General features: G+C 31.3%; 1 long non-coding RNA gene across 1 annotated transcript; it reads right to left on the bottom strand.

Moving 5' to 3' along the window:
* Positions 1-10,377: 10,377 nt before the first annotated feature.
* LOC126892155 (uncharacterized) lies at positions 10,378-15,785 on the bottom strand. The gene is made up of 2 exons (XR_007700699.1): positions 15,350-15,785; positions 10,378-10,561 (listed from the first exon to the last, which is right to left on the bottom strand). It is a non-coding gene; the product is annotated as an uncharacterized LOC126892155 (long non-coding RNA).
* Positions 15,786-26,862: the final 11,077 nt, after the last annotated feature.

Here is a 26,862-nt window from a genome sequence, read left to right as displayed (position 1 = left end):
TTAGAAGGAAGAGGCAAAGGGATCCTAGTGTTTGAAAAATGAATGTCTTGAAGAAACTGAGGAGCTCTGGCCAAGAATTTACTGGCAAAACTAGAAAATTATCGAAAATTAGAGAACTGGGACCTGGATGTAATGATAAATGTATCAGAAAATGTAAATCGAAATTATCAGAACATTATAGACTCAATGTATTTAATAATTTTTGGGCAATGGCTGATCATGACCAACAAAGCGAATATTTATGTTATCAGACAAAAGAGGAAAGTTGCAAAGCTAAAAGAGTCCAGAAGACACTGGACATATGAATATAATTTGCAGTTGACAGAACACTGACTTCAAGTTTGTAAAACATTTTTGGACACTTTTAACATAACAGATATTATGTGGTTAACTACACTATTAAAAAAAATTGATAGTCATGAAGGCGGAGGCCGTATACCTGGAGATATGCGTGGTCGCCACAAGAACAGGGCAAATGCTGCAGACGAAAATATTAAAAATTCGATTCGTGCGCATATAAACTCTGTTCCAGCAAAAGAATCCCATTACGTAAGGCAAAGAACAAGTAAGATGTATTTTGATGAGTCTTTAACTTTTCCCAAATTGTATTCACTATATTTTATAATGAATGGATGTTAGAGAATCACCCATGCGATAAACCAGCCAGCAAAAGTCAGTACAGAAACATATTCAATACTGAGTTTAATATCGGTTTTTTTGCACCGAAAAAAGATATGTGTCTTACTTGCAATCTACATAACACTAAAGCAGAGAAAGGCCAAATAGAAAAAGAATATGCTTTACATATTATTGCAAATAAATGTGTTACACGTGAAACCAAAAATCGCGATAAAGATCTAAGACCACTAAGAAAACAGAAACGGTTGTAACTGCCTGCTTTGATTTGCAAAAAATATTAACTACGCTCCAATCAGAGGTATCATTGTTTTATTATAAAAGGAAGTTTAAAGTATATAACTTAACTATCTTTGATCTTGGATCTGCGGAAGGTTATTGTTATGCATGGGATGAAACCACAGGTAAAAAGGGGCCTAATGAAATAAGCAGTGCGCTATTTGATTTTATTAAGAGAAAAGTGGCTGGTGGAGCATTAGAGTTTAGATTTTATTCAGATTGTTCTGGAGGACAAAATCGAAATCGGATAATATTTTTAATGTATATTTATGCAGCTAAGATCATGAATATTAATATTACACACACGTTTTTTGAGGTGGGCCACTCTCAATCTGAGGGTGATTCAATGCACGCCCTTATTGAGCGAAGAAAAAAGAACCAAGTTGTTTATGTACCACACTAGTGGTATACACTGATAAGGTGTGCTAAAGTCACAGGAAAACCATACGATTTGAAAGAACTAAGTCAAAATGACATCTTGGACTTTAAATCAATGTTAAAGAAAATACCGAATTGGTATTTAGATATAGATAAACGACAAGTTTTCTGGTCGAAAATACAATACGTAAAAATATATAAAGAACAACCACATATTATATTAGTTTTCAGTACGATCTTATTTCTGATCAATTATCGTTTATAAACAGAATGCAAACCAAAATCGAGCAAAAGGGCTACCAAATCCAGGAATAAAAATATACACGATTTATGGGAAGTACAATATTTTTAGCATATTATAATGGGTTACTTCATATAACCACTTCAAAATATAAAGATCTTGTTGCTTTGTGCTCTGGTAAGCAGTTTTTATTTAAATCTTCCCCACTCTCAACAAACGGAATATTCGGATAATGACTCTGAATAAAAGTTTGCATGGGGTTAATTTTGTTTATTTTTTAATAGAATATAAACTGTTTTATAACTTGTAAATGTTCTAAAATAAACTATTTTTAATGGGAAATAAGCCACAATTTTACCAAAAAAAAAATGATTTTATTAACATTAAATTTATTTTATTAAGATTAAATAAATTATTAGAAGAATTTTTTTACTTAGCAACAACATTTTTGTTTATTTTAGTAGTATTTTGTATTTTGACAACGAAACCCGATTTGAGCTTCGAAACGTTAATAAAATCATTTTGTTGGTAAAATTGTGGCTAATTTCCCATTAAAAATAGTTTATTATAAAAATGCCACAAGGAAATAGTTTCAGAACAACATTGTAAATGTTCATTTTGTAATAAATAAATCTAAAAGATATTATTTTATTTACCTACTTCTTGTTAGTATGTATGACGTAAATTCTTAAATACTACTTGTCTGAGCAAAAAAATCACGTTTCAAGTAAAACCAGTAAAATAAATTAATTATAATCTCTTTATTTGGATATTTACTGATTAGTTACAATTTATATGCACCTAACCAAAGAAACATACTGTGTTGAAATATCATTGTATGAACCACTTACAATGATTTTCACCTAAAATTCTGAAAAAATTTGCTATTGTAACTCGACCTAAATCAGGACCAGTAATGTTGACAACAATGTGATATGTAAAAGTGAAAAGCTGAGAAAAAGTTATAAAATATGGATTAAGAACATTACAAAAAATATAAAAGCTGACCCAGTAAAAAAATAAAATGTTTTGGAAATTTCTTTAAATCGCTCTCCTGTAAACTAAGCAAAAGTGAGTTACAATGTTTTTCATATCAGGTGTCGAAATTATGGTAATGAATTAAATTTTAAACTTCATATGGGAAAGTACATCATGTGACACCTCATTTAAAAGCTTTTGAGATAGTGATTACAAAAATGTATAGGTAATGCTTGTGCAAAATCTCGGTCCAATGCTTTTTAAATGCATTCATTTTTTTATAGTCCTGAGGAAACTAATAAGTATTTTTTAAAAATTTAAACACAAAATGCAAGATTACATTATTACCGAGGGACGAATGTCCCTAAAAACTTCTATAATGTTTATTTTAATAAGTTACAGGGGTCAAAAAGAAGAAAAAATTGAGTATGATTTTTAATTTCAAATACCTATATCATTCACAAGAAACCATTTGTTTATTCTAATGGACTTTCGGCCCTCGGTAATAATGTAATAGGTATTTTATTCTGCGTTTAAATTTTTCAAAAACTCTCGTATTAGCTTTCTCAGGATTCGAAGAAAATGAATGTGTTTAAAAAGCATTTGACCAAAATTTTGCACATGTAGGTATTATATATTTTTGTAATCAGTGTTTCAAACGCTTTTAAATGAGGTGTCACATGATGTACTTTCCCATTACGAAATAACATTAAAACTATTTAGACTTGAATTTGTTTGCATTGAAAAAAGTAAAGTAGTTATTTTGATTTTTTGAAAATTACATTTGTTTAATTCATTATTACATTTCCGAAACTACTGTAAGTTGTTAACTTATAAAGTCTCATTTTGTAGGATTTTTTTAAATTTTAATGATGATTCACTACATATTATATTTATTTTTCTTTCATCAACTTTATGTATTATGTATATGGTGTCCCAACCCAAAAGTAGCGGAACCGTTGAAAATTTCGCGAAATGAACATCGAATCGAAAAAATGAAAAATATGTGTTCAATCATTTTTAAAAATCTATCAATTGATACCAAACACGACCCCCCACTCGACCCCCTGAAAGTGGGATGGGGGTAACTTTAAAATATAAAATGGAGACCCTCAGTTTTAATTGCAGATTTGGATTCCTTACGTAAAAGTAAGCACCTTTTATTCGAGACATTTTCGAATTCTGGATAGATGGCGCTATAATCGGAAAACCATTAATCGTGATACCATAGGTAATTTATAGAAATGGTTTAATATCTCTAAAAGCACTCTCAAAAAATGAAAAATCAACAAACACAAGTTTAATATTTTTCAAAATCCTATCGAATACCACCAAACACGACACGGTATCATTCGATAGGTTTTTGAAAAATATTAAACACGTGATGTTTAGTTTTTCATCTGGAAGTGTATTGCTCGAGATATTATTAATATTACTATTTCTATATTTTTCTATTTCTATATTCTATATATTATAGCGCCATCTATCCAGAATTTGAAGAAATGTCACGAATAAAAGTTGCTTACTTTTACGTAAGAAGTTCAAATCTGCAATAAAAACTGGGGATTTCCATTTACGATTTTAAATTGAGCCCCTACCCCACCTCCAGGGGGTAGAGTAGGGGGTCGTATTTGGTGTCATTCGATAGTTTTTTAAAAACTACTGAAAAGGTATTTTTCAGTTCTTCGATCCAATGTTCATTTCGCGAAATATTCGACCGTTCCGCTATTTTTTGACACCCTGTATATACATATAGTTTAGCTCTCCAGGGCTCCAGGCCTAGAAGGCCCATGGCTTGGTTTACTATTCTTTTCCATTCTTTCCTCCTTGCTGCTTTATTTTTCCAATTTGTAATTTTAAGTTCTTACCTATGTCTTTAACACATAAAAAAATATAAAAAAAAAATTTTAAGAAACGCTTTTCTTTAGTTACGAGTGGCCAAAATTAAAAGTATTATAAAAAAATCAACTAAAAACCAAAAAATAAAAAAAATTTAAAAACTCTAACACATTCGTTAAAGAAAAGCGTGGGGCGAAAACCGTTTATTCGATCAAGACGCGCCATGCTTTTCTTTGACGAATGTGTAAGATTTTTCAAATTTTTTTTACTTTTTGGTTTTTAGTTGATTTTTTTATAATACTTTTAATTTTGGTCAATCGTAACTAAAGAAAAGCGTTTCTTAAAATTTTTTTCATATTTTTTTATTCAATTTTTTATTCATTATCAATATGTTATTACAATTTAAGTACTTAGATAAAATGAAATGATTTCATTTTTGTATAAAAATTTTTAAATATACTTTTGTATTATCTACATTTTTACGCCTACATGATTATTTTTATTATAATTATTTATATCCAGATTTAGCCATACTGTTCACACTCCCTCTAAGAGGAAAATTTACTCATCCCGATACCTGCGGTAACAAAAAGATTGAGCTCTGGTGTGACTTTTTCCGTGTTATCGAGACCTAGGTGACGTGGTATGCTGGCTGGAGTATCTCCCAACAATTTTCATACACATCTGGCAGTCGAGTCGAGAGTAATATGTACAGCTTTCTGCATGGTCTTATAAAGATATTCATTTAGAGACTCAGCTTTTTTATGTTTTCGAGGAGGTTCTTCGGAATGACTCCAGTAGTAGACATAATAATTGGTATTGTTAGGGTATTTTGCATTCTCCATTGTCTTCGTATTCTTAAAGCCAAATTATTATTGTTATTGTTATTACAGTAAAACCTGTCAGTAACGGCCACTAAAAATGAAAGAACCATTGGCCGATATAGAAAGGTGGCCGGTGTTTCCAGTTTTTGTAGTCTACGTATAATTGGTTTGGGGAATTTTTAAAGTGGCCGCTAGTATAGGTGGCCGATTTTGGCAGGTGGCCGGTAACATAGGTTTTACTGTATATAGAAATTTAGCCAATCGGCCCCCCCTCTTAATGATGCTGGATCCGCCACTGGTCCCAACTGGAAGGAGACCACGCGGACGCCCTCGACTCCAGTGGCGAGATAATATAGCAGGAGACCTAAGCGCGATGGGCGTGGAGAATTGGATGAAGGTTGCTCAAGACAGAAAAAACAGTGGAGGCATGTTGTCGAGTCGGCTAAAACCCACGAAGGGTTGTAACGCCACGGAGTAAGTAAGCCACATGACACGCTGCTTGGCTTTGGCAATCGACAATAGACAAGTACACATTGACGGAGCGATGGATTTCAACGTAGATAGAGAGCTGGTTATCTCTGGAGTGTATTGAGGCCGAGAAACCGCTCAAATGTGCATTGACGGCATGCAAACAAACAAGCCAAGCGCACGCAGCTTGCTTGCAGTATTTTTGCTAATGCAATTTTTGCAGTGTAATGCTTATTAAATACGCAGATTGGATTATTTAATTAGCACGTTGGCAATAATTAATTGGATACTTAAATAAATAAATTATAAAAAAACTATACTAATACATATTAAATTATACATTTGCATAAATGTTAATTTTGTGTTGTGAATTTTTTTTCACAAGTAGTTTCATATAATATTTATCTTAGTATAATATCTATAAGTATTGTAGTAAGCCCCGATTACTGTTTAGAATCTTGAAAATACTAGTTGGGGAGTGCAATTAGAACGAAAATATGCATTGTTTCGGAAAAATTCAAACAAGCTTATGTTATGTTATGTTAAAGTAAAAAGTTCTACTCGCAGCTTTGGTCGCTAATTGTTTATTAATTGTTTAAACAATAACAATTGTTTTGTATAAATAATTTTAAAGATATCGTTAAATTCATCATTTTACTTTGATCAAATATGTTTTTATTTTGTTTTTGATTATGCTGACTCCGATTATGGCATTGCAATTTGAAAATTCTTATACAGAAGCCCTTATACAGTATGTCTGCGTAGCTAGGAACCACATGGAAAACATTTTTATTATCAATTTTACGAAAAAAAATTATTCTTTGTAAAATGCTCCGGACAGTCAAAAATCTAAAACTCAACCATCAGATATCAAATTTTATCAATTTTATACGAGTTATGTCAAAAATATGAATTTCGTTAAAGGGTAAACTACCTTTACATTCCAGAATATCAAAAAATGCTATTAAGAAAAGTTGTTTGAAATTAAAAACTATGTTTAAATATACAATTACATCATTCTAATCAAAAAATAATTTCAATTTTTTCAATTTTCAAATATATAATTTTAACATAATTTTTTCTCAAATTACGGATACTCATCATCATTTTGTTACAATTATGATAACTATTTTATTATCACTTTTACGAAAAAAAGTTATTCTTCATAAAATGCTCTCCCTGGTCTAAAATCTAAGATACAGCCATCAAGCATCAAACTTTTTTAATTTTATACGAGGTATGTAAAAAACATTAATTTTTCTTACGAGTTAAGTGCCTTTATTATTCACAATATTTTAATTAGAAAGATGTAATTAAACACTAAAACAATTTTTTGAAGTTATACTTCTTTAGGCGCGATATGAGGGTGAATTTTAATATGATTGAAACGTACAATCTGGGCGCAGCCGCATTATAACTTTGTTCTGATTGGATGTTCAAATGACATGTCAAAAATTATCCAATATGGCAGCTGTGGCACAGCTGTGGTTTGGTTATGTATGGTTGTTGCGTTTTAAAATTTGTGGGAAGAGGAACAACAAACAAAAGTTAGTTAAAAGTTATACTGCCTTTTTAAATAATTTTCATATTATATTTTTGGACTTATTAACATAGAAGAGATGCCTGTTGCATGCCATTGTGGAAGGTCATCAAACTGTGACTAGTGTGAGTGCGATTTTCAATCGCAAAATTACTGATAAAAACCTATTAGCTCGAAGACGTAGAGAACTGTGGATAACATCAATCAACCGGGACGATCTACGATCTCACTTATTCAAAACTAAAGAATCGGAGAGTCCAGTAATTGAGTCTTTTATTACTGGTAAGTGTTTTAAAAATAGTTGATCAAGTTTTATTATGACATTTAAACATAGCCACTTTACACGATGCAAGTAATTGCGAAAGTTATTGCACATGTTCTTGCAGCAAGAACTTCTGCAATAAGTTGCAACTAGCTTTCTGCAATAAAATGATTACAGGGTGCAAGTAATTGCATAAACTGACATGAAATAGACAGAAACTTTGACCTACCATAAATTTTAGGTTATGTTGTTTTTATAAATTAAATGTGATTTTTTGAGTAGAGTTATCAGATATTACACTAAAAAAGTTAGATTACTGAGAAAATTATAATATGTATTATATATAACAAAATCAATTAAAACCTAATGCAAGTATTACCTATAATACATTATTCATTAACAAAAGGAAACAAGTTGTTACAAAAGAAATAAAAATAGAAAATAGTTTCTTTAATCCCTATGTTGTATAATTAAAGTTATCCACCAGAATAATGTTATCTGTGAAGCGTGAAATTGGTGAAAAGTTCCTATAGTTTTCTTAAAAATTGTTTAGTTTGAAATTTAGGCTGACAGAATGTCAAAACAAACAGTGTAGCCTTAAAAGTTACTAAAGATATAGGCCGTTTCAAGACTTTGACGTTTATGACACTAATATGAAACCTGGGAGGCAAACATTGAAATTATTTATATTTGTACTGCATTGAGTTTTTTGAGTTTTTTACGTTTAATAGTTTTTTTATAAAATAGTTATTGTTGTTATAAAATAGTGGTTTATATAACAGTTTTTATACAATAGTTTAATAGTTGTAAAATAGTTTTTTTAGTTGTATTTTCCGAACATTTTGCTGTTGACATTGTGTAGCTTTTAGCTGTTGAAGTTCTTTAACGACTTTATTTAGTTTTAAGCAGTGAATAAATAAACCTGAGTGAATATTTTTAAAAGCTGTTGGTATATAGATCTATTTTCCCTCAAGGGGTATGAGTTAACCTACAGCAGAAAAGGTTTTCCAAGGGTAACTAACATGAACATAGTTACTTATTTAGGGCTTAGTAATAGTTTCTACACAGGTCAACAAATGAAGGCATTTAAGAGTTTAAATTCTTACAAATATTTTGAGGCAGGATTTGTATATAATTGTGGAGCTATTAAAATAAATAATTTCATCATAGTGGTTGGTAATGTAAGTTTAATTTTATTAGCTCTAATAAGGCATAGTTCAGCTCAGATATCTTCAAAAATTGCCTTTTTAAAGAATTTGTACCTGCAGTGAAAACATTTCAAGAGAAGACACTGGGAATACTGCCAGAAGAGGTGAAATGTTTTTTGATTTTAGACAATTCTCCTCCCTCTGAAAATATTCTATGATCAAAACATGGCAATTTTAGTTGTATGTTTTGGCCAAAAAATACTTTGCTTATTCAACCTATGGATCCGGAAATAATTTTAGCAACTAAACGAATATATCGCAGAAAGTTTTTAGATGAAGTAATTACAGTAGAACCCCGTAAATCCGAACCCCGCTAATCTGAACTTTCGGCAAATACGAACCAACGGAAAGAAAAAAAAAATTTAAAAATTCAAGACAAAAACTTAAAAACATGTTTATTTTACAGAGTAAAGCTACAAAATTGGACAATGTAGGATTAATAGGACTTTTGACATTTAAAATTTCTTAAAAATAAATATTATACTTTAATATATAGGTTTATAAAGGTTAAACACAAACTTACTTTGGTTCTCTCATAGTCAACTTGAGTCCAAAAATATTGTCCACACTCTTGCGAGAACGTTTGGCTACTCAAAATCGCAATGAAAGCTTTGAAATACTAGTTAAGGCTAACTTTCGGATAATCCGAACTTTTCGGAATCCGAACAGGCTGTCTCCCCAATTAGTTCAGATTTGCGGGGTTCTACTGTATATGATGAAGATAACGCAGAAGATACAAGAGGGCAGCATACCTTGCAAAACTTAACTGGTACAATTTAAAATCAACAATTTGACAAGTTTGCTATAGCATGGAAAGGGCAAACATTAAAAAAGTGGTTGGAAGAATTTGTTTGATGGCCATACATTATATTTAGGAGGGAAGTTACTGATTTCTGTAGTGTAATACATAATAATGCCGAAGAGGAAGTAACCCTCACCGCTGGACTCCACTTGAGATTTGTAGTCCCGAACATTGAACACATTGTTTCAAATACAAGTCAATCCATGATTATTTAGTCGCAAATGGATTGACTTGTATAGGGCATTTCATTCACAGTCATTTGTTTCGAGCTTCTATCATGTTTCGTATAATCCGTGTATATCAATGTTATACACGGATTATACGACATTTAACAGAGGCTCGAAACAAATGACAATCGATGAAAAGCCCTATTTGAAACAATGTGTTCAATCTTCATGACTACAAATCGCAAGTGGAGTCCGGTGCCAACACCAAAACATTCCATGTATGTTCCTAGAAGGTACACACGGGACATTGAAAGAATTCCTGGAATATCCCCAAAAGCACAAGAACGTTCCCTGAACATCCCAGGAAAATTATGTGTCAGCATTTTAAACATTCCCTGAATCCATGAATGTCCACGAATGTTCTTGGTCATTCAAAATATATTTTTTAGACATTCCTTGGATATACCAGAAATATATCCCTTGCTGATGTGACAATACCTCCTATCTGTTTTTTCTTGAGTTTTGTAGGAGAGACCAAAAACTTTTTTAAGGTCACATCCTGTTTTCATATGTAAGTTTTGACTTGTTTTGTAGTAAATAGATAGTGTAATTTACTACAAGTCGAAAAATATATGAAACAGGTGGTGACCCTAAAACAAGTTTTTAGTCTCTCTTACAAAACACATAAAAAAACAGAGAGGATGTATTGTCACATCACCGACGATATGTGGCCATACCAAATAATAAATCCTTGATAAATATAAACATTTTTATTGCACAAAATCTTTTCATACATTTTTAATGTAGTTTACTGATATTCCTACATATTTTTAAAAAAATGTGTCACATTTGCTTTGTAATCATTTCTTTTGCCTTTCGTAGCCACATATTCCATTCCCTTCCTGGTTTTTTTTTGTACACCACTTCTCTCAGCTGATTCTAAAAAAAAAATTAAATGGTAATTTTTCTATCCTTTACAATTAACAATCAGAAGAAATATTATTTACAGATAATGATATGCATAATAATAATAGGTTTGTTCTAGCATCAGTTTCAAACAGTTTGAAACCATCAGCGAATAGTGGACCAGCGCGAGTAGAGGGGATAGCACTGGTGACTGTATTATGTTCTCTCACCCAAGAAGCAATTGGACGTAATATTACGACGTCTCAACGACGTCTTAACGTTGGATTAAATGCCCCAACGTTAATACGCGACGTTGCGACGACGGTCAGAAAACCGCTATTTGCACCTAATTGGGGAATAGAAATACGGGTTGCTTCGACGTCCCCCTCTCGACTTCTCAGCTCGAGATATATTATCGTCAAATTACGTTGGTTTTTTAGGACTTTGGTCTTGTAAAGTAATAGTATAATATTCTCTACCACAGAAGTACGGCCGACACACTTAATTTCTACCAAATAGGTTAATAATCTTGGAGGATATTAAATCATTAGAAACTAAGATTCATGACGGCCTGTTGATACTTATTTAAGTAGGTTCCTACTCTATTCAGAATATAACCTAAGTGACTTGTATAATTATTTTATTAATCATCTGCCTCATTGCATAATGCGGTCGAAAATTTACAAACGCAAGGAAGTGTATTGTTAAACTAGGTATAAAAATTGCTAAAAACTGAAAGCGCCTCAGAAATTTACAGGTTAAATCGAACAAAACGGTAAAAATAGAAATAACCATCGTAATTAAAAAAACATATTATTATGTCTAGACCCATACAAAATTATCCTTGATTTATATATAAACAAAATTCGTTAATTAAAAAAATATTCATTAAAATTTAGCAAAAAAATTGCCAAACATTATGTTTCAAAAAATGGCTGAACCATGGCGATCTTTCATTAATGGCGGATTTGACTCGCGACCTAAATTGCACTACATTTTAACTGATTTGGACAAGGACACCCCCTGTCGACCTTTAGTATAACCTATTTTTACGTTGCACACCTCGAATTTACCTATTGGTATACCTAATACGTCCTAAAGTAAGTGCAAACAACCTGGTCTTGACGACAGACTCCCGACGACCGGCCGTCGTCGTGAACACGCCTTAATCTGGTGGTAGATGCTTGTGTATGTACATCAGGCAGCTTAAACCAAAGGGTTTTACGAATGCATTTATTAATCTACTTATAGTTGGTTATTTTTATTTGTTGCATATGTTTACCTCATGAAAATCTTTAATCCCACTTTGAGTAATTAGCTGTTCAGGTTCTGTATGTGCCATTTTCAAAAGTTTAGCTTTTTGTCTGTAAAAGGATGTTGAATGTCTAAAAGCTTTTGATTTCTTTTTTCCATGCATTTCCCCTTCATTTTGAGACGTTCTTTTTCTCAAATAACAACTATATATTTTTTTAACTATATAGGTTTTTCGTTCAATAAATTGTTATTGTTAATATACTGTTTATAGAAAAACTAGAAAAACCAAGTATAAAAAAGTAAGGTTATGTTTACAATGTAATATCTGTCATATTATAGTCATACAAGTCAAGTCAGATGTTTTTTAGTAAATTACAGGTATCTTATAAAAAACTTTGACGTCAGGTTAACGTATACAACTTTACTTAAGTATTGCGTTGTTATTACCTACGTTGTATTGTCGTTCTCACCTTCCCGCAAGTATACGCAGCAATCTACCATATACGTTGGGTTCGATACTAATAAATACTCTGTAATCCCCGACGTTGAGCAGTCGTTAAATGTCTTCCAGTAAATTACATTGTAGTATAGAGGTTATACCCGACGTCAGCTTAACGTTAAACCTTAACCTAATAATTAACGTTGGTATTCTCAACGTTGGATTGTCGTTGTCGTCTTCCCGAAAAATACGTCTACCATACTCGATAAAACACCAACGTCCTGTGAACGTTGGCATCTATCCTAAAAAAATACGTTGTAATTCCCGACGTTGAGTAGTCGTTGATGTATGCCACTTAATTGCACTTATAGTACAGATAGGTTAAGAGCGACGTCAGCTTAACGTCAAACCTTATCCTAATAATTGACGTCGTTATTCCCGATGTCGGTTGGTCATCAGATTATATGACTTATTAGCAGCAACGTTGGTCCATAGGAAAAACAGACGTTGTCCTTGGTTAAGGCTTATTGTGAACCAATTTTGTCCTTAAATTTAACGTCCCATTAAGACAAAATTGGTTGCAGGTCGTAAAATTGCTACTTGGGCACTGACCAACTGTTTGCTAGAACAAACCTAATAATAATGAATATTTTGTATTTTGACAATGACATCTGATGTGGAAGTCAAAACATTAAAAGGAAACAGTAGCGAGCAACAGGTAGCGAAAACGCGTTCCAAGATTGCGGCTGTAATTTTGAATATTTTTTTGAAATATTTGGCACACGTATTCGTAATATAATAAAGAATGGCGGTACAGAGCCCAATTTGAAAAATATATTAATATGTGGAAATTACTCTGTAATTAAATACAATATTGAAAAACCAGCCTGTACCGCCATTAAGAAGAACAAAAAAATACAGTTTCTTCAAATAAACTTTTTTATCCGATGCCTAGATTTTGTATCATTTTGGAACTATGTACTAATGAAATAAAAAAATTTAGTAGTTCCAAAATGACACAAAACCTAGGAATTGGATAAAAAAGTTTATTTGAAGAAAGTGTATTTTTTTGTTCTTCCTAATGGCGGTACAGGCTCGTTTTTTTAATATTGTATATAATTACAACGTAATTTCCACATATTAATATATTTTTCAAATTGGGCTCTGTACCGTCATTCTTTATTATATTACGAATACGTGTGCCAAATATCTCGAAAAAATATTCAAAATTACAGCCGCAATCTTGGAACGCGTTTTTGCTACCTGTTGATCGCTACTGTTTCCTCTTAATAAAATTATTTTTTCAAGTTAACTTTCACATGCGTGTCTTAAAATTGTACTTTTAATACTTATATCATAAATAACTATTAAAACTATCTTAAGAGGAAACAGTATCGATCAACAGGTAACGAAAACGCGTTCCAAGATTGCGGCTGTAATTTTGAATATTTTTTCGAGATATTTGGCACACGTATTCGTAATATAATAAAGAATGGCGGTACAGAGCCCAATTTGAAAAATATATTAATATGTGGAAATTACTCTGTAATTAAATACAATATAAAAAAAAAGACGAGTTTGTACCGCCATTAAGAAGAACAAAAAAATACACTTTCTTCAAATAAACTTTTTTATCCGATGCCTAGATTTTGTGTTATTTTGGAACTACTAAAATTTTTTATTTCATTAGTAGTTCCAAAATGACACAAAATCTAGGCATCGGATAAAAAAGATTATTTGAAAAAAGTGTATTTTTTTGTTCTTCTTAATGGCGGTACAGGCTCGTTTTTTAAATATTGTATAATTACAGAGTAATTTCCACATATTAATATATTTTTCAAATTGGGCTCTGTACCGCCATTCTTTATTATATTACGAATATGTGTGCCAAATATCTCGAAAAAATATTCAAAATTACAGCGGCAATCTTGGAACGCGTTTTGACTACCTGTTGATCGCTACTGTATCACCTTAAAACATTGTAATTTGCTAAACCAGTATATTTTACTCTACTACTACTCTACTAGCTACCTCATTTTCCACTGTTTCTAAAGACTTGTTTACATGGGTAGAGTTTTGAGGAGAGTAGATTAGCAGTAGTACTCTACCAAAAATGGCTTGATACCATTCACATGAGGAGAGTACAAGTATAGTACTGATGCTAGTATAGTGACAATAATATATATAACACAATTTCAGCCAGAATGACAGTGCCCCCATGTACTCTCCTACCTACTCTACTCTGCCATAATTGAGCGTGTTCTATGGGTAGAGTGCGCAGCCGAGTAGACATTTTGGCAGTGGAGTTGGTCATAGAGTACTTACTTTGCCATATGTTGCTAGTCACTCTACTTTAACTCCTACTATACACTCTACTAGCTATTCTACTGTGCTGAGCATTTTTACAGGTAGAGTTACTCTACTCTATCAAGTACTTGCATCATTACTCTACCTGTGTAAACAAGTCGTAAATCTACTGAAGTAACAGTAACCTACAACCATTAACCCTTAAACGCCCAAGGGTGGGTAAAAAATGTCCACCTAATGCGTATTCCCGTGTAACATATTTATTACGTGTTTAAAAAATTTTCAAAAATCATTTATTGTTAAAAAGACAGCCGTTTATCGAATGTTAATTTGGTTCTACCGATATTTTTGAAAATAAAATTAATATCTTGAGTTAAATATGGGTGGGCACAAAAAGTACACCCTTGGTAAAACTTGTTACTAAAGGTTTCTATATTATTTCTCGTTGGTAGGAACATAATTCATATAATTATCGACATATAATTACATTATCGACATAATTATCTGCCAATGAGGAGGCTGAAAGGAAGAATGTGGAGAAAATCGACAGATCTGAATTACTGGCTTTTACTGGTATATTAATTTTGATGTACATTGTAATTTTGTTGTGAGGTTTGTAAATTGTTTATATTAATATTTTAGAAGATGCTGTGTTTATTAAGCATAAGATTCTTAAGTTGAATCAATTTACAACAACTCTCAATAAATATATCAGCTATTTTCGAGGTGGACATTTTTCACCCACCCTTGGGCATATATGGAACCTAAAAAAGGTTGGGCGTTTAAGGGTTAACGAAAAATGTCTAAAATCATTTACCCACCTAGTATTTGTAGAATTTAAGACAGTCCAGTGCCTTATAAATAATTTCAATATGAATATTTTTTCTTTTAATTCTCCTTTGATACCACTCCATTTTAGATTTTGGGTAACTTATTTCATTGTGTTTATAGCCCAATTTATTGAAGGAACCCAATCTGGAGATTGTTATTATCGATTAAGTCGGCTGGTTTTCCTATAAGATTAAAATGTTAACATCTTCAAAAATCGTTACTGTTGTAATTGTAACTTACCAGATATAAAATGATTACAGCAGACAGGACAGGAGAATTTTCATTTCGCTAGTAAAACCTTTACATTGTATTGCATTTAACCATTGTTATCTCTCAGATGATACCTTATTTAGTTCAGTTTAAAAGTGAACTTTATCTTGACTTTATCACGATTACTTTGCATTTCACACTTTAAAACACAACACCAATGGAGCATATTATTATCTTTCTAAATTAATACTTCCAGAGAAAATGTTAAATTAATCTTTGTACAACACAAAATTACAAAGAAATACAACTAAAATTATCTAAAACACATTAAGAACAGATAGAATAACATTTATCTTTTACGCCCAGTAGCCATATTGATTTAATTTTGACAGCATGTTGGAACGGCCTATAACCAAATTACATAACCTATTTGAAAAATGTGAAATAAACCTACCTAGTATGTATGTAAACCTACCTAACCAACAAAATATCTAAAAATATTCATCTAATATTGTTTTCTTGCTCTGTTTTGTTGTGTTGTAATATTTGAATTCCGTAGACATTAAATTATTGTGGTTAAATTCGGAACTGTCAAGTTGTTCAGTTGCTCTATCTTCCAGTAAGATGCATATGTCCCCGTAGCCGATATCTAAAGATATTGGAAATTGAGCACAATGTACGTGGGTTCAATCAACACAAACTTTTATTTTTTTTTTATATATTTTATGATTGTAAGTATATTATTATATAATTTTTTTTTTATGAAAATACGGATTTAATTAAAATTTTTCCAACAATTATTGTTCAGAAATCATTTGAGGCATTTTTCAATGTGTTTGTGTGTGTTTAATTCTGTTATAAATATAACTCCTTACGTGCGTACAAAGTACACACACATTCTTTTTTAATTCCAAACAACTTTTCTTAATAACAATTTTCGAAATTGTGAAATATAACGGTACCTTACTCTTGAGTGAAATTTTTTGACTTACCTCGTATAAAATTAATTAAATTTGATATTTGATGATTTCATCTTAGATAATATACGATGCAGAGTATTTTATAAAGAATAACTTTTTTTCTTAAAACTGATAATAAAAAAGTTATCAATAGGTTCAAAGTTACGCAGACATACTGTATAAGAGCTAAAAAAATTTTTTTTTTTATTATTTGTTCATTTATTATTGTTAAAGATTATTATAGTCCATTCATTAATGGTAAAATATTGCAAAACCTCTAAATTTTAAAGAACCGCTTGGATTGACATAAAATTTGGCATACACCTAGCTAACAAGTCAAAGAAAAAAAGTGATATTGTGCCGATATGTGCTTTTGCCCTGGGGGTGTTTTTACCCCCTCTTGGGGGTGAAAAAATATTCGTCCAAAGAAAGTCAGGAAATCGATAAACTGGCTAATTTTAAGTAACTTTTGTTCTATAGAGTTTTTTCACCAAGTCAATACTTTTCGAGTTATTTGGCAGTGAATATGTTCATTTTTTCAACAAAATAACCACGCTTTTAGACGATTTTTCGCAAATAACTCAAATAGTAAGCATTTTGTCGAAAAAACATTCTTAGCAAAAATGTCGCCTGTAAAAAATTTAAAAGCATGGTGTATATATCACGGCTCTACACCCAGTACAAGCAGAGTTATAGCTAATGAAATATAGGTTCATATTCGTCAAATTCCAAATAGAATATTTTAACGTGAAATAACCAAAAATGAAGCACCTTTCGGAGAAAACTCATTACAACTTATTTAAAGTGTTTAATAAAAGCTTCATTTTTGTTTTATAGAAAAAAATTCTAGTATCAAAATTAAACAAGTTACGCTCAAAATAAAGTTAGTCCCTTTTGGTTTTGGTAAAAAAATCGAGAAAATCACCCCCTAATTAGTATCTTAAATGAACTTAATCGTTACGACTTCACAAATTTCTTGACTCGTGTATATATTGTTTATATGATCTGTAAGTTTCATCGGTTCAAAGTCTTTATTACTGAAAGTGCTGTATTTAAAAGGGGTTGAACGAGTCACTGATCACGAATGTATGCAAATTTAGAAACACCAAACCTCAATAAATTTTTGTCTAACAGAAAAACAAAAAAAATACATGATATTCAGAAAAGCAAATCTGACTTTTTTGTTTTTCGAGATTTTTGGTATCTCTAACAAGTTTTAAGTTATTTTGAAAAAAAGCATCTTTTTCAAAATTTAAATTTTTAAAAATTTTACTTTGAAACCAAATTTTTTCAAACATAAGCACTTTAAATCGATGAAACTTACAGATCATATAAACAAAACATAAGTCAAATAATTTGTGGAGCGGTAACGATTAATTTCATTTAAGTTGCTAATTAGGGGGTGGTCTTCCCGATTTTTTTTTTTTGCAAAAACAAAAGGGACCAACTTTATTTTGAGCGTAACTTGCTTAAATTTAAAGCTAGAAACTTTTCGTAAAAACAGAAATAAAGCTTTTTTTAAACACTTTAAAAAAGTTATAATGAGTTTTTCCCAAAAAGTGCTTAATTTTTTGAATATTTTACGTCGAAATATTCTATTTGAAATTTGGTGAATATGAATCTATTTTTCATTGGCTATAACTCTGGTTTTACGAGAGCCAGAGACCCAAGGCGTACTCCATTTTTTTTACTTTTTCATAGGCTATATTTTTGTTGAGAACGTTTTTTTTCACAAAATACTTACTTTTTGAGTTATTTGCGAAAAACCGTCTAAAATGTGGTTATTTTGTTAAAAAATGAACATATTCACTCGCAAATATCTCGAAAAGTGTTGACTTGGCGAAAAAGCTCTATAGAACAAAAGTTACTTAAAATTAGTCAGTTTACCCATTTCCGGACTTATTTTGGACATATATTTTTTCACCCCCAAGAGGGGGTGAAAGTCACCCACAGGGCAAAAGCAAACATCGGCACAATATCACTTCTTTCCTTTGACATGTAAGCTATACGTATGCCAAATTTCATGTCAATCCAAGCGGTTCTTTAAAATTTAGAGCAAAAACCGTGAAAGAATGGACTATTATTAAATGTATTTTAGGTAAGTTTTACGGAAAAAAGTTTTGGTCACTTTGTACAAACATTTTTTAGCTGGTCATTTTCGGTTTTTGTATTACATTTTTGTTATCTTTCTTAATTTTCTCAAAAAGAAATAGTCTATTTCATCTCTAAAGTAAAATAATTTAGTGTGTTTTAAAGATCACATCCTAAGCTTTAAAAAAGTACTTACAAAACTGTAATAGATCTGTTCAAACTTGAGTAATACCGTCTTAAATTGGTGGTAATTCTATAAAACTACAAAGATTTCAAAAATTACATTTTTTGAGACGTCATATCATTTGAATTAAATTTTTGAGATTTTTTTTGAATGAAACACCATTTAGTAAGATGCTTGAAAGGTAAGTTGTGCAAAATTGAGGGTTTTATAAGAAAAATTGTATTAGTTACACATTTTTGAACAAAATTCATGTAAGGCTCACTTTCCGCCCCCACCGTACTTATGCCCATACATTTTATTTCTTTTTAATATAACCATAAGATAGCTTAATTATTCTTCTTTCATGTTCAATTTGTAAAATTTGATTTAATCCATTAGTTAAATAATTACATTAAAATAACTCATCCGTGCACTTCACCGTACCCTAGTTTACAATGCGCCAATGTTTGTGAGAAGGGTGACTTTAGCGTTATAAATAAAAAATTATAGAAGATACAGATTTAATTTTAGAAAATTCTTTATATAAGGTTTTTTTTGTAAAATTTTCTGAATTTTTCAATGGTCAAGTCAGTTTTTTTCCAAAAATTAATATTTTCGGAGTTATTTAAAAAACATCTAATTTCTTAGTTCATTTGTTTAATTAAAAAATGAAGCACCCACTTTACGAGTAGAACTTTTTGATATGTTGTTTATTAAACATTTGTTAATGAAATTACAAAAAGTTCTATCTTGTTTGATTTTTTCCGAAGTGAAAATCCATATGCATTCCCCTAAGTAAATTAGTCCAAGAGCAAGTAATGATGAAGTTATTATTCACGATGATGAAGTTTGCGACACGAGCCCAAGGCGAGTGTCGTAATTCATCAGAGTAAGAAATTGCCAGTACATGCGAGTAGAATGCTATACTTTTTCTACGACCTTCTATTTTTATTAGTAGAAAAACATAATTATCAACATATATTAATATATATTAATTAAAATTTACAAAATCAAATCTAGTTCACCAATAGTACACGGTTGAATATCATCATCATCATCATCATCATCACTGGCTCGACAACCCTTTCTGGGTTTTGGCCTGTTTCAGGATTCTTCTCCATTCTGATCTGTTTCGTGCTTTTTTTCTCCAGTTTTTTATTTTTAAGGTTATTATATCATTTTCTATTTGTTCTAAATATCTCAGCTTCGGTCTTTCTCTTGTTCTTTTTCCTACTGGCATCTGTTTGAATATTTTGTTTGGTATTTCGCCTTCTTCCATTCTTTCTACATGTCCCATCCAACGCAGCCGTCCTATTTTAATGTATGTTATGATATCCGGATCCTGGTATATTTTGTATAGTTCAACGTTGTACCTTCTTCGCCAAATTCTGTTTTCTTTTGTGCCCTTATATAAGTATGTGTCGTGAGATTTTTCTTTCAAAGGTGGGTAGCAATGTTTCCTCTCTCTTAGTGAGTGTCCAGGCTTCTGAGACGTATGTGAGTACCGGTCTTATTAAGGTTTTGTATATTTGGCATTTTGTTTTTCTTGCGACGTTATCTGATCTTAGTTGCCAGATTAAGCCATGGTAACTTTTATTGGCAATAAATATTCGCCTCTTCACTTCCTCCGCAACGTTATTATCAGACGTGACTAGGGATCTCAAGTATGTAAAATTTTTTACCCCTTCAATGTTGTATTCTCCTATTGTTATATTTTGTGGCTGCCTTATTTCTGCATTTTTTCATATATTTTGTTATGTTCTGATTGATTTTAAGGCCACTATTTTGTGCAGCTCGTTCTATTTGATTGAATGCCTCTATCATTTATATTCTTGATCTTGCGATTATGTCAACATCATCTGCAAATGCTAGTATTTGCAGGCTTTTATTAATGATGGTTCCTCGAGTAATGACTGTTGTGTCCCTCATTATTTTCTCGAGTACGATGTTGAACAAGATGCATGATTGAGCGTCTCCCTGGCGTAGTCCCTTTTTCACATCTACTGTTTCCGTTAGTTCGTTTTGTATCCGGATTTTACTTTCTGCTTTTAGAGATTCTTTTATCAGTTCTATTAGCTGTGTTGGTATATTAAATTCTTTCGTTGCTTTTATTAAGAATTCTCGGTTTATATTGTCATATGCGCTTTCGAAGTCTATGAAAAGATGATGTGTGTCGATGTTATATTCACTTGTTTTTTCGAGTATCTGTTGCAGAACAAATATCTAGTCTATTGTTGGCTTCTGTCTACAGAAGCCACTATGGTATTTGCCAACTATTTTTTCAGCGTGTGGTCTAAGTCTTTCATAAATGAAGCGCTTGAATATTCGGTGGCCTACTATTGGGAGACGCAGAATATTGTTAGGATAGTGTAAAGTGTAAGTGCCTATAAGTGTAAGTGTCTCTGAATTTCTGTTAGATAATCAAATAAATATTGCAACGTAGTATCACGAAAGCTCATGTAAAGTAATGACAGTGTATTTCGACCTTAAAATCTATCACATAGGTATGTTACTGTAATTAGGCATGTATCATTTGATTCATTAATCCCGTGAGTAATGGCTCGTGAGTAATGAACTATTACTTACGGCTAATATAATCTAATATAATGGGTGTTATTATCTATAAAAAATAGCGAATAATGAGCTAAATGTTATTAAACGATCAGAGAAAAATGTTTATACTTCAATTTAGGTACTAGGTACAAAATTCAATTTGTATTTTCGCATTAAAATGTACTTTCCCAGTTTTCAGATTTTAAATCGCTTGTAACTGGGAAATTATCAACTTTTGAGAAAAATGATAACAGATCTTTTTGGTTTAAAATAACCCAAAAACAACTAAAATTGTATTATTCTAGGCCTTTGAATTTGTTTAAGAAAATTGTGTAACCAATTTATGCCCAAAAATTTCGCGGAAAATTTTTCATACGGGAGCGGCTTCACAACATGGACCAATTACACATAGAACTTGGTTGAATATTGAAAAAAAAAATGATTGGCAAGTAATTATTATTTACAAATTACTTAACTTATTTGCTAATTATAAAAATTTATCTTATAAGATTTTTGAATTTGATAATAAATGGATGCAGTTCATTTGCCATTTTTGTAAATAGTCCAGTTAATGAAGGTAAAATACGTAATTATAATTTTCCGAGCCTGCACCGATTTTTATTAAAATTTGACTACCTATAGGTTCTACTGCATGTTCCGGAGCGGCTTTTTATTTTTTAGGGGTGAAAACTATCCCTTCCCTTTCCTAAAAAAGTAAATTGACACTAAGGGACATAATTCACGACTTATTAAGTACATTGAACAAACGTCAAATACGATTGCATCTAAAATAGCTCCAGAAAAAATTAATTTTTTAGTAGTTTAACTTAAATTAATTTTATAGTGGTTTTAATTATCACTGATCAGAAGTCTCAGTCCTATGGGTTGAACAGCCTAGGCTTATTTTCACGGTGTTTAACTTTTGTGTAAACAGTTTAAAATTTGGCCACGGTTAACCGTACCTAAATATTGACATTCAGCTCGCAGTTTTTGTGACAATTAAAACATTTAAATTTCATCGTGGGTAAAAACATTTACATATTGTAGAATAGTGATACAAAAGTGAAAATATTCTCCCCAGATGGGGGAGGATATAAAAAAGACGCCAGTGTACGAACTAAATACTGCTGAAGTTATTAGTGTTAGTAATCAAGACATGGATACAGGAACTATCACCACAAATTCTTCTGCTACAAGGGAGGTAAAACTTTTTAATATTAATTGTAATAGTTACGACTTTTAAAATTGTTGTGTTTATGTTGAGAAGACCAATGATCAGAATATTTCCCGTTTGCATCCAATGGTTGTTGCAGATATTTTACATCAAAAATTAAAGATTAATAATATTAAGCAAATTAAAAGTATAGGAAGAAACCGTGTTAAAGTAATCCTCAAATCTATTTTGGATGCAAATAATTTAGTCAATAATAGTCACTTAAAGGACGATAATTTAAAAGCGTACATTCCAAATCACCTCTTGGAAATCAAAGGACTGATACGCGATGTTGATACCAAATATAATATTGACTATTTGAAAAAATATATGAGCTCTAGTTCACCAATTATTGATATTAAAAGAATGCACAGGAAAGTAGAAAAGGATGGAAATACAGAATACGTCCCTAGACGTAATGTTATAATTACTTTTGAAGGTAATTGTTTGCCAAACTATGTTGTGATAAATTATGTATTTTTCCAAGTGGAAAAATTGTTGGGTAAAGTGACGCAATGTTATAAATGCCTCAAATATGGACATATTTCTAGACAGTGTAAAGGTACACAGGAATACTGTATACAATGTGGACAAATTAAAAATGACATACATACATGTGATGAAACAAAAAAGTATTGCATACACTGTAAAACTGATAAGCATATATCGATCTCTAAAAACTGTCCTTTTTTCGAACATCAAAAAAAAAAAAAATATCATGATTGAACATAAAATCTCATATTTGGAGGCAAAAAATTTGAGCGACTCATCATTTTCTGGTCTTATTTCTAATAACAGATTTGAAATATTGTCAAATTCAGAAAAAGAATTTCCAAAATTAACTAACTCCTCTGAAGTTACTACATCTCATTATTTCAAGCCATTGAGGCCTCATCTACAGAAACCTAAAAATTTTAGCCAACCAAGCTGTAGTACATCAAGCACTGAGTATAGTGCAAATAAAAAAAGAAAAGTATCATCTCCAACTTCCGAAGATCCTACACCATATCTTATCCCTTTCAGATTTGGACCGTCTCAACCTTTACCTCCCTTAAACAAGGAAAGTTTTTCTAATACAGACAATGATAAAAATAAGTTAGTAGATTCCTTAGTACTTCTTTTCTCAAGTTTTATTCAAAATATTAATTGTTTAGAAGAGGCAAAATCACTTGACATGAATTTGTTAGCCAAAGGTATTAATAATGTTCTAGATAATATTTTAAAAAATAACTCATCTAATGACAAACAAATCTAAACTCAAAATAATACAATGGAATGCTCGATCAGCTGTTGCTAACAAAAACAGCCTTATTAACTTTTTAATAACCGAAGATATTGACATAGCTTTAATAAGTGAAACTTGGTTTAAACGGGATGTTGTATATATTTATAGAGGTTATAATGTGATACGCGAAGATCGCGATGACGGCTATTCTGGAGTTGCTATTTTAATTAAAACTGGTATTCCTTTTGAGCGCCTAACAATTAAAAAAAATTATATTCAAGACTTGCTTGCTTGTGGTATTAAAATCAACTATAAACAAAGTTATTTAAGTTTACTCTCTGTATATAGGTGCCCAAAAACTAAAACCAAAACCGAAGATTGGGATAAGTTATTTTCTCAACTAAAACACCCTTGTATCATTGGAGGAGATATGAATGCACATAATTCTCTGTGGGGCTCATATAAAAATGATAATATAGGCCATCAAATTGTGGAGACAATTCAGAATTTAGATTATGTAGTAATGAATAATGGACAACCAACTTGCCAAACGAGTCCAGGAAACTCAGATTCCATGATTGATGTCACGTTTTGCTCACCATCCCTTTTTGATAAAACTTCGTGGTCTGTAGATCTTGATACCTTGGGATCAAATCATTTCGTTATAAAGGTTGTGATCGATGTCTTGGTAACTAATGCTAATACCATTTATCCCAGTAGTAAGTGGAACATTAAAAAAGCAAATTGTTCATTATACTCTCAGGTTGTTAATACCTTATTAAACGAAAAACCTCACACATCCTTAAATACCCAAGAAAAATATAATTTCCTTATTGACTGTATTAATGAAGCTTCTAAACAATATATTTCTGAATATAAACCATTTAAATGCAAACGGACTCCCCCTCCGTGGTGGGATTCGGAATGTGATCAATTCGTTGCAGAAAGAAAGAAGGCATTAATAAACTATAAAAACAATTCTTCTCTTGAAAATTTTTGTAAATGCAAAGAAGTAAATGCTCGTGTCAAAAAATTCCTGAAATTAAAGGCCAAACAAAGTTGGGTTGAATGGTGTTCAAAATTAAATAAACAAACTCCATCTAGTCTTATTTGGAATCAAGCAAGGAAAATGAATAGGAAAAAAGTTAATTTTTCATTACCTCTAAGTAACTCATGGGTAGACGATTTTTTCGATAAAATAGCTCCATCTTACGTAAATAACCAGTTAGATGTTATTAATTCTAAAACGATTCCATTTGATCAGAATCATTTTCTCCTTACACCTTTTTCGAGAGCCGAATTAGAATTTGCCCTTGATAATCGCGTTAGTACCTCACCAGGATACGATGCAATCAAATATCCTATGATACAACATTTACCAGATAACGCAAAAGAATTACTTTTAAATATATTTGACCAGATAATTATTGAAGGCAACAGCATAATAGATTTTAAGCGTATTATAGTCGTTCCTATTCCCAAACCGGGGAAAGACCCTAAATTAGCTGAAGCTTACCGATCGATATCATTACTATCATGTATATTGAAGACTCTCGAACGGATGGTTAAGATTAGGTTGGATTGGTGGCTAAGGGATCAAAATCCTTTACCCGCTAACCAATATGGTTTTAAAAAAGGTTATGGAACTTTAGATTCCTTAACAACTCTTGTTGTAGACATTCAGAACAGTTTTTCCAGGAACAGTTATGTGCCCGCTTTATTTTTAGACATCGAAGGTGCTTATGACTCTGTCTCTCGTTCAATTCTCGAAGAAAAAATGATTACATTTTTTAATATTCCATCACAGTTTGCTTCTAACATTTTCATAATTTATTTAAAAAATAATCATACTCTTATAGGCCCTAGACTTAATAATAAAGGATTACCTCAGGGCTCCGTTTTGAGCCTTATTTTATTTAACATTTACACAGCAGATCTACACAACATTACTATTAACAATATTGCATTTAATATTGTACAATATGCTGACGATTTCTGTTTGTACAGAGAACACAAATAATATCAGCAATCCATTGAAAACTTGAATAGTGTCTATGGTCTCCATAAAAAATGGTTTATTGAAAATGGCTTTGAATTATCATGCAGTAAATCACAAGTTTGTTTATTTACCAGACATAACTTTCCTAATATTAGCACAATCACCTTAGGTGGGCATACATTTTCTTTTAAAAATAAAATTAAAGATCTTGGAATGATACTCGACCAAAAATTGACCTGGAAGTTACATATTGACGACATGTTAAACAGGTGTAATAAGGGAATAAACTTTCTTAAATCAATTAATAGAACTTGGTGGGGATCGGATGTTGAAGTAAGTTTATTATTTTATAAAGCTTACATACGATCTATTTTCGATTACGGTAGTGTTTTGTATGGATCAGCAAGTAATGCACTACTAAACAAAATCAACGTTTTACAGAATTCAGCCTTACGAGTATGTCTAGGAGCTATAAGATCCACTCCAGTACAAGCTTTATATTTGGAAGCCTTGGAACCTCCTTTAAATCTAAGACGAAGTTTTTTGTCTAAAAAATATTTAATGAAAGTATACTTACTTAACCCACTTCTATACCAAAAAATAGTGACTTTGAGTTGCCATGATCTAACCAATAAATATTGGCAAAAAAAGAAATCTCCCTTACTGTGTGAAGCTTATAATCAAAATATAGTACTCTTAAAAAATATAGATAAAACGAACGACTTATTCAAAAACTACGCGTACTCTTCTTTCTTTTCTCCTACAGATATTATTGTACCAAATTATAGTGAAAACATATATTTAAATAAAAATATTCTTTTATCCATAACGAACAATTACACTGAGTCAATAGCTCTATATACAGATGCGTCTAAATCTGCAGATGGAACTGGATGCGCCTTTTTTATACCATCGGGACATATAGAAAAGCAATTCAAACTGAAACCGGAGACTTCAATTTATACAGCAGAGGCTATTGCAATATATGAAGCTTTACTATATGTAGCTGAATTTGATTTCGCCCATATTATAATTTTGTCTGACTCCTTAGCAGTATTGAAATCTCTTGGTAAATATGGACCCCCAAACA

Source organism: Diabrotica virgifera, chromosome 9 (assembly GCF_917563875.1).
Source record: "Diabrotica virgifera virgifera chromosome 9, PGI_DIABVI_V3a".
Taxonomy (NCBI): domain Eukaryota; kingdom Metazoa; phylum Arthropoda; class Insecta; order Coleoptera; family Chrysomelidae; genus Diabrotica; species Diabrotica virgifera.
This window is presented reverse-complemented; position numbering and strand designations above follow the sequence as displayed.